The following is a 16964-nucleotide window of genomic DNA, read 5'->3' as shown; positions in this document are numbered from 1 at the left end:
TGGTTAAGTATGTGTTTTTCCATGTCCAACATTATGCGGGGGGGGGGGGGGGGGGGGGGGGGGGGGGGGAGGGGGGGGGGAAATACACAGTAACTGCATGAAAACTTAATATAATATATATTTCAGATATTTATAACTATACGTGTGTGTGGGGTTGGATTTCCATGTCTATTATGTGACCGTCTAATTAGTGTATATTTCCCCACGTGTAAATAACTACTTTTACAGTATATAAAGTACAGATGAAGTCATATAATTCATATGTCTTAAAAATACATAAAAATAAATTACAGACCAAATATGCAGATGCAATATACATGTATAACAGCTAATGTACTACATTCATTTTTCTAATCTAATTCTACTTGGCCCAGCGGCTCAGACGTAAGAACATTTGCTTCATGACAAGGGAGGTCAAGGGTTTGAGCTCAGCTTGTACCTGGGCCACATTAAACTTTAGATGTAAATATTGGTAGTTACCCCTTCTTCACCAAACACTCTGCATTCAGAAGTGAGAAAATCATGGGTCTTCGGAAGATACCTTAACCAAGTACCCTGTCATGGCAGCATTGCAAGCACAATTAAAAGAAACTTATACAGCTATGACCCTGAGCAACATGCAATTAGGTCATTTGTGACACATACATCACCCACAGCTGGGACATCTCAATATGACTGAAAAATTCTCAAAAATGGAGGTAAAAAATAAACAAATGTAATCTATTCCTAATGAATTAAATACTCATTATTTACATTATGAACTGAGCCTGAACCAAGTATGGGTTAAAGTAAACTCTTATCAAAGCCATTTAAGGTACCTCCAATATTACATGAAGATTATAAATTCTATTACACTGACGTCACAAGATGGCCATTCAAATGTTTCACGAAATTACTTGTATCGATCATATTTGTTTGTACATTTACATAGCTCAGTAGATAAGGCATTACTGACCCACAGATTCCGAATTCAAATCCACCAATGTCTTTTATGTTATTTATTGAAATAATTTTTGAAAATCATGGGGTTTTTCCCTCTAAATTTGCATATTTTTTGCCTTTTATGACATATGTTCTTATTACATAAATTATCTTATTTTTCTTGATTAGACCCTTTCATGCTCATTTGATAAAATCTCTTTCAAGGTGAGCAACCTTGAAAATTTACTTGCTTCTAAGAATTATCTAATATACAGATGACACACTGATCAATACACATAAACTCAAAAAGCAATCACCTAATCGCAATGAATGTGATAAAAATAATTATCATATGTTCCACAATCAAATCTGGGTGTAAAGCAGCTATGGAACAGGATGAATGTAAGGCCAAGTTTGAATGTATGCCTGCTCAGGTAATAATGCAAACAAGGTCTACCAGTACAATACAAAAAACTAGCAAGAGCAAGTATTTTCACATTAGTGTCAATTACAATTGCCTAGTAAGATGTTAGTACTAATTTATGTGTTTTGCTGAAGCACATGGTTTAGGCTTGAATTGATCAAAATAAATGCAGAGACAATGATAAATAAATACTGATTTCACATTATGTATTACTGATAAAGTGATACCATACCAGTGGAGGACAAACTGTCCAAGAGCTGTTGTTTTACAATCACTAGCAGATAAAGCACAAGATTCTATAAATTATATACTACAATGGAGAATAAAACATGTTTACGATGAACACTGTGGAGATAGCCATTATACACATTTACAATGGAGTCAATTACAATCTGGTTATTAGGAAACTGTTTTGATGGATTGTTCCTAGAGGTCTGTTGTAACCCTGTTCTACTGCACGAAATACTACACTGCCTGTTACTGAGGGTGGCACTCAATGATTACCACAGAGTCTGGGGACCACTCAGAGTGGGTCCTGGAGCCAGTGAAGGTGGTAGTAAAACAATGCAAGCCCTTAGTGGGCTTTGATGATAAAGATCAAGCAGAAATGGCTTTAGATAATGATTTTAAAAATAGAATCAAACTGTTTAATAGCAAGTAAAATGATTTCAATAAACTGAAACAATTATTCAAATTTCCTCGATCCAAATGTTGTGCTTTGTCCCCCTCCTTAAAAATATCACCTTTTTACTAAAAATCAATTGCATGCTTTGAGAAAAGTCTGATTTTCTATATCAAATGCTTTGAAGACTACTTTGCTATGGATAATCAGGGTTTTGAATTTCAAGGACAGTAAATAACTCTCAATTCATTTGAATACAGTGAATTTAAAGCTGTGTGTAAAGATCTACTCCAGCTTAGCATTGCTCACTTAAGATATATGTACAGAAACAAAACCAAATCCTGAAACACTTGACCAAATTTTCAAAAAACCGTGTTTCCATTAATTCTGCAGAATCTGAACGTCTTTATCTAAATAGACTTCTCTAGATAATTTTTATTATTCTCACAAATCCATCATTTCTCTACACAGCAGCAAGTTAGAGGCAATTTAAACTAAGCTAATTATTTTACAAAACAGTCCCAATGCATGTCAAATTTGAAATCAGTTTTTTCAATGATTATTTCAATAGTTCCACCTCCAAATTGCATTCACAAATGTTCAACTTTTTGAGCTCTTTAAAATTCTTCTGATAAAGAAAATTATGTATCAGTGATATATTTTTTAAGTCTTTCTGCCAAACACTGTCAGTGCATTATGATCTTGGTGTGGTGAAACGGAGTAAAAAAGAAGGCGGGCTCCAAGGGAGACAAATCAGTCCCAAATGGAAACAACCTCACAATAAATCTTGGCAATATTAGATCTAATCATTCACTGCTGATTCTCACTGCAGCTGTAAGAAAATGTATAATTATAATTTGTAAACCCTTGTCAGATTTTTACTCAAAACACAAAAATATCAGTTATACAAGAGATGAAATAATTCGTTCAGATCAGAACTTTCCTAGATATTAATCAGCTGTCTGAATTAGACTTATGCAGACTGGCTGAATTTGTGATTCAGGCTTTCCTTTAACAATCAATTAACACAGTCTATTTTTAATGTTAATGAAAAGTGCAAAAACATTCATTGTGCTCCCAGGCAGCAATCAATAAATGCAAACAACAGTGTTTTTCTGTTTACTGAGCAGGTATTATGATGTATATATTGTATACATGTTGAAATACTGTGTGAACATGCATGTATCGGGCACTGATCACCATTTACTAGGTTTCAATTTCACCCTCATCCCAAAAACCCAAGACAGTGCCTTAGTACATTTATTAATGATCTGATCATTCTGATCATTAGGTTTACTCCTGCAGAACAAGCAGAAACAGATCACTTGAGTGTTTGGCTGCATTGAAATTCCTTCAGCTGTGACTGGATGCCTCGGCAACTTTGATCTTCTGCACAACATGTTAACTTATCTGTACTTTTCAAAGCAGTATCTTAAATCTCTATCATCGACAGGTTCAATGCACCCATTAGAATTAGTTCAATCAAATAAAATTTAAAGAAGGTCATTAATTAATACATAAAACCCTACTAACTCTAAAATGTCTTTTTGCACTCTTGTAGGGCAGAGACTAATTGCTTTAATTCGTTCACCAAAATTACGTAAAATCTTATGTGCTTCTTTAATACACTTTATGTGATCATTTGCCCCATGTTGAATGCACCAACAGTTGGTATATTTATTGTGCAGCTGACCTGCAAATGCAGCAAGGTGATTACAATTACAATTTCAAAATAGTCTTTAATTTTTATGGTCTCCAATTTTCCTATCTTGCAGTTGTGGTTCAGACTTGTGGCCTAACATCCATTCTCTGCATGCCCTGACTTTGGTCAGTGAAGCATTAGGCAAAGTAAGTAAAGCATTAGGACACTGCAGCCCCTAACTCTTCCAGGGCAGCATTAGGACACTGCAGCCCCTAACTCTTCCAGGGCAGCATTAGGACACTGCAGCCCCTAACTCTTCCAGGGCAGCATTAGGACACTGCAGCCCCTAACTCTTCCAGGGCAGCATTAGGACACTGCAGCCCCTAACTCTTCCAGGGCAGCATTAGGACACTGCAACCCCTAACTCTTCCAGGGCAGCATTAGGACACTGCAGCCCCTAACTCTTCCAGGGCAGCATTAGGACACTGCAGCCCCCAACTCTTCCTGTTGAAAACAAACATTCTTCTCACTGCTCTGTGTGATACTAATTTCATTGGGAGCCTCTTTTTTGTTACTTTTGTTTAACAGACACATACCATTTCATATCCTCCGACAACATCAGAAAGTGAACCATAACAATACTTCAACCATGACAACAACAGCATATCTATCAATTTGTGAAGCATGTAAGGAATAAATATGTAGTTGCATTAAAGAGGGCATATAAACAAAGCAAGCATTCTTTTTCAATTATTTAACAGAAAGTACATCTTGCTTCCCCAAATGCTCAGCATTTAGAAGTGAGAATCACGGGTCTTTCTGATATGACCTTAAAAATGGATGTCTCGTGTCTTGGCAGGCATTGGCACGTTAAAGAACCCTCACTGTTACGGCCCTGAGTGCTTATGAAGGAATAATAGATCTGAATTTGAGGTACTAATTCACCTACAGCTGGTTACGTCTCAATATGAGTGAAAAATTATTGACGTAAAACAATCAATCAATAAATCAACGTCTTGCTTCCAATGTGTTATGTACCTCACTGATACAAACTAACAACTATAAATAACTCATCATTTTTATTGACATCAGTTTTTATATTCAAGATAAACGGGGACTTAAATCTATGAGATTTAATAAGATGTAGCTGTCAGCCGGGTTCGATCGACAGTGGACAGATAGCTCAGTTGGTAGAGCACTTGATTAGAGATTCAAGGGACCCGGGTTCGAATCCCAGTCTGATCTGTTGCATTTTCACCCTTCCCGTTACATTTGGTACCACTGACCACCCCTGGACTTGCAGGTGAAAGTCCTGCCAGGGGCAAAAGAATCTGGTTTGTGTGTCTTTGAGAGCCAAGACAATTTAAGGAGGGCGGAATGTAGCGGTCAACCAGGTTCGATCGCCTGAGTGGCCAGATAGCTCAGTTGGTAGAGCACCTGACTAGAGATTCAGGGGGCCCAGGTTTAAATCCCAGTATGGTCCATTGCATTTTCTCCCTTCCTGATACAAAGAAATAAAATAGTGAAACAGCATAAGTTTTTTGTGACAAATGTGTGGTAGTGTGAGTGATATGGCAGTCCTACTAGCTCTGGCTAGTGGGTTAACCTTTAGCTCGATTGGTAGAGTGCTGGACTTGTGTGTCAGAGACCCAGGTTCAAATCCCATCAGAGGCATGAAAATGTCTCTGTTATAAATGTGAATACCGTGAAACATGCTTATAGCAAAGTAGTGCAGACAAACAATTTTGATTGGTTATAATAAATGTAATTTGTTCTACCCAATAACTTTATAAAAATGTTTTAAAAGTATAGGAATTATGAAAATCACTTTGCTGTAAGCGTGAATTCATAATAAGCTTGTTCATATAGTAACCATGTTTTACTGTACATGTTAAAAGGATGTTATTGTAAACACAGAGTACTTCCAACATTTCTATTCTGTACAAACTATATACATCATAGAGATCAGTTTGAACCCTGTATACCAAAACAACTCCACCCTAGTGCAACTGATATTTTTTGTCAATTCTTTTCAGTTCAGTTCTGTCAAACAAGAGTACAGTCAATCACATTTACATTAGAGATGAATTTAGCCGCAGCAGGAATCTGTTTCTTTATCAAACGTCAGAACAACAATATCAACTTATAGCTGACAAAGAGTTCAAATGTCTATAATATTTTTTCGAATGCATCAGATTATGGAAAGAAATGCATTTGTTGTTAAAATTAGATAACATTAAGACTCTGTAACTTCAGCTTCAGTGGAAAAAGTATATCCTCCATGAAATTTAACCTTACACTAATCTGAAAGTTTTAAAATATAAATAATTTTCATCTAGTTTTCAATGTTTTTATTGTATGATAAGACACATTAGATAAAATTGTCATAGTAAACCTATTCATCAATAAAAATTATTTATATATGCTCAATTTCAGGGCTATCATTTCTGGCAATCATCAAATTAACACTTGAAAACATTTCCTGCATCATTTTAATCTTCTGGCAGAAGGCCCGGTTCTCCGTGCTCAAGACACAACACAGGGTGTACTAGGGAAATGTACAACGGTCGTTGAGGGGGAGGTGTGGCATGTCAGGCACAGGCTCGAAGAGAAGCAGATTGCCGATTCCCGAAACCATAAAACCTGGGATGCACCAACAGATAACCGAAATCTATGCCACAGCTATTCATACAGAATACATGCCAGATGTATGGGACTAACAGTTACTGTCTCATAGGATTAAATATTTATTTTCCTATGGAACTGTCTCAGCTATCATCCTATGGTACAGACATGCAATTACTGTCCATAATCTATTGTCTCAATGTGATTAAATATCATTGTCCTATGGGAGTGACAGTTATTGTCTCCTGGGATTATTCATTTTCCAAAGTATGTCACAGCTCATGTCCTATGGGATTAAATATTTCTTCTCCTATGGGACTGACAGTTATTTCCCTATGGGATTAACATTCATAGTCCTATAGAATGAAATTCTCATTGTCCTATGGGACTGACAGTTATTTTTTTTAAGGGATTAAATATGCACTGTCCTATGAAAATGACACTCATTGCCTCATGGATATAAAAATGATTGTCAAAAGGGGTCTTCCTCTTTCTAATGCAAACATTACCTTCAAATTCTATGAAAATCTTCTCAAGCAATCTCAAGTTATTATGTGCCAAAGAAATTAATATAAAAAATTCTAAGTTCAATAATCCATAATAACAAAGCCACTCTGAAAATTGAAAGAGTCTTCCTGTGCCGAATTTGAGAATAAAATTTACGAAAATCCTTCCAAGGAAACTTAAGTTCACATGTCACAGAAAGTGCTGACAGACAGGTAGACAGAATGATAACTATGGTAAAGGGCACCTGCCACATGGCAGACCCTGATTATAAGCTCCATATTTGTATAGTAACCAAACCCCACCCCTGGAGTTTAGGACTTTTTTTCAGTTTCAAGTATACAATGAGAGACTAGTATTTTCATATTTTTAAAAAAAAAATAGTGTATGGTACGTATCAGCTGTCTACATGAATTTTGACATCTTTAATACACTGGGTCCTTTGATAATTTTTATCACTCCCTATTATTATAATGGTACGTACCATTAACTTAAAACTAAGAATTGGTGACCTATAAAATTAACTATTTAAGGCCAAATAGAGTTAAGGCCACTTACTATATATGAATAGAGTAGTGTATATTTCATATTATGATGTGTAAAAGCATTGCAGAGTCCCTTGAGTCAAAAGTGTGGGATGATTGCAAATTTTTCCATTAACACAAAATACTGACATCCCTATATCATCATTCATCATCTTGGCATATTTGTTTTCTTAGCAACAGCTCAAACATCTATCATACAAGAAAAAAGTTTAAAAACATGAAGAATCTCAAATTTAGATGGCATTCATCACACTGTCAAAGCCAGCTGCTCTCTGCCAGTCCGTCTATGTGTCTGTCTGTCTTACTTATGTCAGGTTCTGCTGCACTGTCACTGAGTGGAACAGGCATCATGTGCTACATCAACATCAAACAGGAACTTTCACCTGACTAAATTGGTTCATTTTCGGAAACCCTTTCATTTTGTTTCTACGTCACAATTAACACACATGAATGAGGGAACATTCCCTCATATTTTACAGATTTCATTCACACTTTCCAATACAAAACCACTGATTAAACCCTATAAATATTTTTAGAAATCGGTCCCTGGAACATCTGCTTCATTTCCACGATACAAATAAAACCATTCTCCACCATTACTAGTACAGGACTTCACAGGGGAAGTGGAAATATTGCTGGCTCCCCGCCACTGTTCTAAAGATTACCCTGGCCCCACAATGACCTAGTGCATGTTAATTATCCCCCTCCCCTCATCATATTGTGACTGTTCAATGACAAAAACAGAAAACCTTCTGCAAGGCATTCCAGGAATTTCCTCGACCTTCACACAATGATTCGAAAAATGCAAACAGAACTTGTACATCACGTGATCCATCCCCTGGTAATGAGAAACCATTCATTTAGAACAATGTTTTTTATCAATGCAGGCTTGAAGGTTGATGAGACACAAGCTAGTTAGCCCTCTCTTGCAGCTCTACAAGACTTTCTGCCATGCTATTAACAACATGACAGAACAGGCATTACGATTGCCCTCAAGTGCTTTCTGCATTGATTGCATGTTTTTTCTGTAAAAATTCCACAATATTGGAGAACTCTTGTGCTGAGATGTTGTACTTTGTATTGTCTCCACCCTGTCATTATAACACACACAATTAACACAACAATTACTCCTTCGACTCCAGAGAACAGCGACTTCAAACAGTGTTAAACTCTCAAAAAACTTTAAACACTTCTTAAACCTGTCTGAAGGATTACAAGATCGTTGTAATCTGAAGTGCTTGAAATAATTTACGAATAGTTTCACATTATACAATTTTCACCCATGGGATATTAAACAACTTTTGATTCCTTTAGTATAAGATATGCAAATGATGATTATAGAAAATTCAAAATCAAAGAATTTGTTTGTCTATGTTTTTGAAACAATACTTGTGGAATCATTCAAATTTGTGCCTATAGGGCAATTTTCGAAGATTGTGGAGATTTTACTGTTTCGTTGGAATGTAATTTTGTAGATATAGTTTCTGCACTTTGAAAATTTGTATATTTTGTTGTTGTTTGAAATTCATGGGATTCAGGTACCCACAAAAATTGAGCCTCCGCAAAATCTAATAATTCCACAGCTAGACGCAATTATAGGATAATCCTTATTCAAAGTTGGTATGGTCTTAAAAAATAAAACAAGTTCAATCTACCAAGCTTTTGACTGATATCAAGAAACACAATACTTAATAAATTTACAGAGAAAGAGAATGATGCTCCAGTAACAATATAAATTTTACATAAGCTTTATTGTATTGATTTTGCCACTGATATTTTGATGGTCACAATATGGCAGATTGGTTTGTTATATGGGGTATCCCTCCCCTGGGAGATGTGCTGCTGCTCTCTATACCCGAGGACTAGCCTCTGTTAATGTTCAACAGTTCTTCATTATTTTCAGCATAATTTTCCTGCAACTAAGGAAGGAATTTAGATTTCCTTCATCATTAAAAGATTGCAGGTCATAAATTCTAACTCTACAAGGACAATCTGAGACTTGATGAATGAATTGGACAAGACCACAGAAATGGCCACTGAATTTCTATGGAATGACAGTATGAAATTTGATCTCCCATTTAAAATTATTTCATGAAAATAACAGAGCATTCTAAATTTCATGATCTGCAAATGAATATTGCCAACATATAAATATTCAGCATATTATGCAATAATCAATAGCCATGTTCTGCCATTACAAGTGGATCTTGATGAAAGCAGAGGATGGATAGGAGTAACTGGAGAGAGAAAGCAGAGGATGGATAGGAGTAACTGGAGAGAGAGTTCAGTCATGTGTGGGAAATCTAATGTAGTTTATTTGAACGAAATCTTTAAATTTTGGCATATTTTGCCAAACAATTACGAATTAATCCAAAATACAGTATGTGTATGTGCAAATTGTGAAGCTTACAATAAAAGCATTAGTAAAGTTTAATGGACCAAGTTGGAGTGGGTTGTTATGGGCAAGGTTGTTGTGGACCTAAGTTTGTTATGGGCCAGATTGTTGTGGATTGGTTTGTTATGGGCTGCATTGTTATAGCCCAGGTTGTTATGAGTAAAGTTGTTTTGGACTGGTTTATTATGGAATGGTTATGGACTGGGCTGTTATAGACCACATTGTTATGGGCTGCATTGTTATGGGCCAGGTAGTTATTATTTTGGTATTATGGGCCAGGCTACTATATAGATCAGGTTGCTATGGGTCGAGTTGTTATAGACTGGGTTGTTATGGGTCGAGTTGCTATAGATCGGGTTGCTATGGGTCGAGTTGTTATAGATCAGGTTGCTATGGGTCGAGTTGATATAGACTGGGTTGTTATGGGTCGAGTTGCTATAGATCAGGTTGTTATGGGCTGGACTGTTATGGGCCAGGCTGTTATAGATTGAGTTATTATGGGCCAGGTTGTTCTAGATCGGGTTATTATGGGCCAGGCTGTTCTAGATTGGGTTATTATGGGCCAGGTTGTTATAGATCGGGTTATTATGGGCCAGGCTGTCATAGATCGGGTTATTATGGGCCAGGCTATCATAGATCGGGTTATTATGAGCCAGGTTGTTATAGATCGGGTTATTATGGGCCAGGCTGTCATAGATCGGGTTATTATGGGCCAGGCTACTATAGATTGGGTTATTATGGGCCAGGCTGTCATAGATTGGGTTATTATGGGCCAGGCTGTTATAGATCGGGTTATCATGGGCCAGGCTGTTATAGATCGGGTTATCATGGGCCAGGCTGTTATAGATTGGGTTATTATGGGCCAGGCTGTTATAGATCGGGTTATTATGGGCCAGGCTGTTATAGATCGGGTTATTATGGGCCAGGCTATCATAGATCGGGTTATTATGGGCCAGGTTGTTCTAGATTGGGTTATTATGGGCCAGGCTGTCATAGATCGGGTTATTATGGGCCAGGCTGTTATAGATTGGGTTATTATGGGCCAGGCTGTTATAGACCGGGCTATTATGGGCCAGGCTGTCATAGATCGGGTTATTATGGGCCAGGCTGTCATAGATCGGGTTATTATGGGTCGAGTTGTTATAGACTAGGTTGCTATGGGTCGAGTTGTTATAGACTAGGTTGCTATGGACTGGATTGCTATACACCGGGTTGTTAAAAAAAAAAACGGGATGAAGTTCACGTGACAGTGTAAAATATGGACCATTATCACCTTTGATTAACTGCAAATGAATGCAAATGAAATTGAACATCATGATAGAATCTGGTCTTCACACGGTGTACACTGATCACATATCTGTACATCAGATTCGTTAGCTGACCTTTGTAAAACTGCTCAATTAGCTTCATCAATATTAAATCCAATCTGATTTAGTTTCTTCACTCATCTAAACTACACAAAGTAGAAGGTAAAGACACATAAAGGTATACAAGATGTGACCATTAAGCTAATTAGCAAGCTTACTCCTTTGCAAGAAATCCAATAAAATTGATTATTCTTGTCGATTTCCCCATTCCACTATCTATCCTCCAGCCAATATGAGCCAATTACAAACAACACTGTACAGGACTAGCTTGTTCCTGTTCTGACATTGGACAATGACTACTCTACCCATAAGTCCCCCCAATCTCCTAACAGCATGATTTATCTAGCTGAAATTATTCCTGTCTGAAAAGGAACAGGGAAAAGCCTAATCTCTCACACTATTCCAATTATTCATAGAACAATGGTAGATTAATGTGCCATTTCCTTGAGCAAAGCAGCCATGAATAATTTGGATGCTAAAAAAAGGAACAATTAAGGAAAGCCTGTGTCATTGAATGGCAGTGTGGGCTGTCATACATATGTATTTCTGTGTCAGAACATATTTCAACACAGCTTCGAAAACTGGAGGGGAAAAATATGTGCTCTTTAGCTGAATGTAGAGTAAATTCTATTTCTAATTCATGCAAATGATATTAATTTTGATATACAATGAAAAAATATCCATGCATAGCAAATCAAGCCAGAAATAATATGATATATATACTTGTTTATAAGAGGTAGAACATGTTTACTTTTCCAGTTTTTTAAAATTATTTACATGTGATCGGATCATCTGATTGCAATGAATGTTGGCATTAGTTGACTCCTACTTTGTGTTTTCTGTGAGGGTTTCCTGATATGACCTTGTGTTAACCTATTCCCAGTTGTTTATAAATACGACAGTAACATTGAGGCAATGAATTCTCTGCTATTGTTAACAATTCATTGAGTTAAACAGCAAAAAGTAAACTACACCATGACAACTGGGCAATGCAATGTATCTGTCCAACAGTTAACCTTCCTGCACTCACTTCACTTCTTGAAATGCTGCAGGATGCCAAAAGTTTCATGGCCTTCACAAAGAGACCATACACTTTAATGATGGACCAATATCTCTGTACAGGTGATGATGACAATAAAATGACATAACTTTAATCCCTCCCTCCAGACATTGCAATAATTTAACTTAGCATTGTAATCATATCTTCTCATGGTTTTCCCTACCAAATTCCAAACACAGAGTTTTTAGTCAGTATTAATGTATACAGATTTTATAAAGCAATGATTATATAGCAAATTGAATGATATTTGACAAATTCAACATAGATTGGTTGGAAAATGCGGAAATCAAAAAACTTTTCCAAGACAAAGCCTAGATTTCATGACTTTCTACAATGTAGCATATCCCATTCTTATTTGCCATGCCTTTGAAACACCAAAGTGAATTCAAAGACATTCCATGAGCTGTATGAACCATGGATGATTATAAATTTCCTTCTGGATGATTACAAGTTCACAGCATTTCAACTTCATTTGTCAAAGAAATACCTGCTCGGAGTCCAATACTCCAATCTGCCAGACTTTCAGAGGCTGCACTTTATTCTGTTTTATCATGTATATGCATTTTTGCTTTTATTTTCATTTTATTTCATTTTATTTATTTTTATTGCCGAGGTATTATAAGGAGCATAGGGGGGCTCTCACATTTTGGGAGTACTCCCCCAGTATAAACACACATGAAAAATATGGACGGAATTATCAAAGGTGTGACAATTAAGGAGAGGGGGCACCTGCTGTGTAATGTTTAGACAGTACTTAGATAGGGATATCATTGATTACTAAGCAGTAACTAATACCCACTCCTCTGCCAGGAAACCATTAGTGAACTCCCATGAAGTGGGCAGAACTATATCAATTGTCAAGTTTCAAGGAATTAACTCATTGACCCAATCATTAGCTCCAGTATTAATCTGGATGCCATATTTTTTTCTCTTAAATGGCAATTGGAATGTGGCAGCTCGATTGAACCCTAGTCTCACCTGCAGACAAGATATCCTTAACACTCGGCCTCTACATAAATACAAAAAAAACATTTGTTTACACAACGTTTCTCAGTTTGCAGATAATGTAAATATTTCACTAGATAAAAAATACTTTCATAGATTTCAGATGATAGTAACTGAAGTGTTCAATGGCTTCAGGAGTTGTTATAATGCTGTTATATTGCAGACATTATTGCATGAGCTGTCAGAGAAGACATCACAAGCCAGTAAAAGACAACGAGCTATGACGGAGTCAGATGTCTGCCTCACAGGTTCCCAAAAATCTGGGTCCAATTGGGAAGACTCATCACGAAGCAATACCACAGCAAAAAATTCCATTGATATGACAGGTTACAGGCATGTTGTCATGTTGTTAGTAATTCAGAATGGCAGATAGTGAGAAGATGATCTCAGAATATGTGCTAGTCGTCCCAGAATGATAAGAGAAGGTAAACAATGGCATGCTATTCTAGCCCTGATTGCTGATTCAGACATCTTACTGCCCAGTGCATGAGAAAGTATGTGACCAAGGCACTGGAACATGTAGTACATGGTTTGTGTGTCTAAGCAATGCTTCAGGACAGATTATTGTCAGAGACCCTGAGTGTCTGGGACCACCCTTACTGCCTTCTAATCCACCTCAAAAAATAAAATCACAAATAATAATTTTCAAGGGAAACCACATGATTCTATATCTCTAAGAAATTTTCAAGTAATCCAAAGTTTCACTGGTTAGATTGATTCTAAACATAATAAAAAGTTTGAAATTTTATGTCTGATCAGTCTCCGAGTCTCTTAATATTGTTTGCAGAAAGACGATCCACTCTGGAATCTTAATTGAGCTCCCAGATATAAATCTCTTACAATTTATTGAGCAATGTCACACAGGTAGCATTTACTAGGAACACGTGTCTGAGACCTTGTACACTGCTTATAGTCAAGTTCATATGGTACATGTGGTATTAAATCTAGGATATCCATGATTGATATGGTTAATGTGGTATAAAAATCCAGACTGGAATGGTATGGTATGAATTCCGTAACGGAATATTTCCCTGACCTTTGCCTTGTAAATGACCTGTCTTATGATATATTATGACCAGTTTCTAAATCAACCAACTGCAGATTTTTATCTTTAAAACATAAACAAAATCCTTAGCTTGAAATAGATCACAGAATCCTGCATGCAAATCAGCATCAGATGAAAACCTGACATTTCAAAAACCATAAATGTCATGGAAGATAACACGTCCACAAAAAATGTGACCTAGCTATCTGGAGATTTTTCCTGCTTCTTTATGTTATATCTATGGTTTAATGCTTAACCTGTTTAGCCATTTGCCACAAGGAGATGGTCTAAGTACTCTTGATGATCTCATTTTCATATTTTTATACTGAATCAGACATATTTTTCCTTTACCTTCACATCATGCAGTCTCATAGACAGATACAATCTAATCACTTTAGAAATTGATAGTAAATTCCGTCAGGCGAGAGAAAATCAATTTTTACTTTTTAAGAATTTTTGAGGTTGGAGGAAATGGAATAAGTAGAGAATTTATAATACATGCCTTTTCCATTTCACACATCATATCAATCTGAGATCTTACAATATCAGCTAGCTGGAGGGAAACCCAAGGTACTTTAATATCAGACCTTGTGCCTAAGGCTGGAGGCGGGAAACCTCGGATATTCTATGATATCAGCCCTCATGCCAAAGGCCATAGGGAGACCTGAGATCCTGTAATATCAGTCTGCTTGTCGAAGGCTGGAGGGAAACCCAAGGTACTGTAATATTTACCCTGCTGAAATTGATTGAGGGTTGATACTGGGGTGTGATATGCAAAGGATGTATTCTATTACAAGTTTGTGTTAACAAACAAAAAATAAAATAAACAGAAATAATGATTATGACAATTATCCAAGAAATTGAATGGTACTGAAAAACAAAAATCACATCGAAATCCAAAAGTATGCTTAAAATCAATCTATAGACATTGTGAGGGAGTTTGAAACAGAAATTCTGGTATGATTTTATGGATCCGTAAATGACCGGAAATGATCTAGTTATTGTGAAGTTGGATGTATCACACATGCAAAAACCTATGATTTATTATTAAGTATACAATAAATAGAAATAAAACAAGGTTCAAAGTTCAATAATCAAACCATTGTGTACATATATCAACAAGGCTGGGTTGTAATTCTGTGCTATATTACACACATGCATGTAATTAAATCACTTGGTGTTGCATTATCAAATTCTTCGACACTTTTAATTTAGAGCAAGTCTAATTTCATAACTCAAAAATCTCATGAACAGACAATATGACTTTATGATCAAAAGAAAAGGGTGTCTGAATTTTAATTTTGTAGTTGAAATACTATGTACATCTGAAGATTTGTAAATTAAATAATCAAATTTCTCCTAAGTACAAGCATCAATATAGTTTTTCATCATGCAGATTCAACATGATCTAGTCTGGGCTGTTAGCTACATGTACATGACTGTGTTTCCACAATTTTAACAATTGTATTGAAGGAATGCACTAAAAAAGAAATTGATACAAGAATTTCAAGTCTTTGCCTTTAAATTTGTCCCGCAAATACATAATTTCTACAAGATTTGTGCTAATTTTCATAAATAATTTATTTTTCATGCATTTAGTAAAACAATTAACACTTTTAAAACTTCTCTGTAAATCTTAATTACAAGCACTGATCTAGATAGTTTAGTGTAAAATTTGCCTCTTACATAAATATTTACTTGCAATGTTCTACTTTTTGCATATTGGGTATACATCAGGCTTTCACATAAATATTTACACACAGTGTATAAAATTTTCAAACTATCTATAACCTCTTTCTCTCTTAATTACACACTCCAAAAAAGAGGGAGGGGGGATAAGAGTAAAAACTGGTGAAATTTTGAATTCTTATAATTTTCAAATGAAGCCCTATTAATTTTATTTTTTCAAAAACTTAAAAAGTAAACTTAATTTAAATGAAATCCTATACTGTATATAGTATCATATACATGTATATATATTTTTTAAAATCACAAGAGTAATTACTAGCAATTTCTATGGCCTTATTTTAAAGGAGCACGTACTAGGTGTCAAAAGTCAGGCATCATATTTGCAAATTGTTACCAAACTGACTAAAACAGCTTTACAGTACACAAGATCACTACTGAGATACTAAAATGCCTACATCACTTAACCTTTTGTGGTAACTTTGACATTAGAATTTGCTTTGTTTATAGAAACAATGACAGACACAGTATTGTATGGAAGTAAATAAATCAGCGAAAAGAAAATTTACTTCATTTTTATAAAATTTGTTTCAAGGTCGCTTTTTTTTTTACTCTTAGATTTATTTTTTCTTCATTTTTTTTTTAATGCATTTCAGCATTTGATGTCCTAATTGACAGCTAATGTCTCCTTTATCAAATTAATGATTTTTTAAAATTCCATTACAGTCTAACTTTTCATTTTGACAAAAGAAGTTGTATGGTGTGATTCAGCCAGATGTTAATACTATCTAAGAGAGACACTGAATCTCTAAAATTCTTGATAATTTTTCAGGAGGAGGATTATTTGACCCTAGTTCATCATTATACAGGCCAATTTACACTCTATCATAAAAACCGGGACTTAGAAGTCAGTCAAGGCATAACCAAGATCAAAAACATATCACACCTCAAGTTTTATCAAAAACATTCCTGATCTTTTTAACATCTGATGATTTTGAAATACATCTGCAAAGATTTAATGAATCAATAAATCAAAGTTTCAGCTCACATTAAAGAATTCAAATTTGTGAAGATTGGAGTTGTGTTATTTCAACATCCCTGTCCTGGTTTGTATCACTGGTAA

General features: G+C 35.7%; 1 protein-coding gene across 1 annotated transcript in view; it reads right to left on the bottom strand.

Moving 5' to 3' along the window:
- LOC125668663 (voltage-dependent T-type calcium channel subunit alpha-1H-like) overlaps positions 1 to 16964 on the bottom strand; it is a 94078-nt gene that overhangs the window by 59147 nt on the left and 17967 nt on the right. The window lies entirely within an intron of this gene.

Source organism: Ostrea edulis, chromosome 4 (assembly GCF_947568905.1).
Source record: "Ostrea edulis chromosome 4, xbOstEdul1.1, whole genome shotgun sequence".
In the NCBI taxonomy this organism is placed as follows: Eukaryota; Metazoa; Mollusca; class Bivalvia; order Ostreida; family Ostreidae; genus Ostrea; species Ostrea edulis.
The sequence above is the reverse complement of the archived record's forward strand: the minus strand, read 5'-3'. Positions and strand labels throughout refer to the sequence as shown.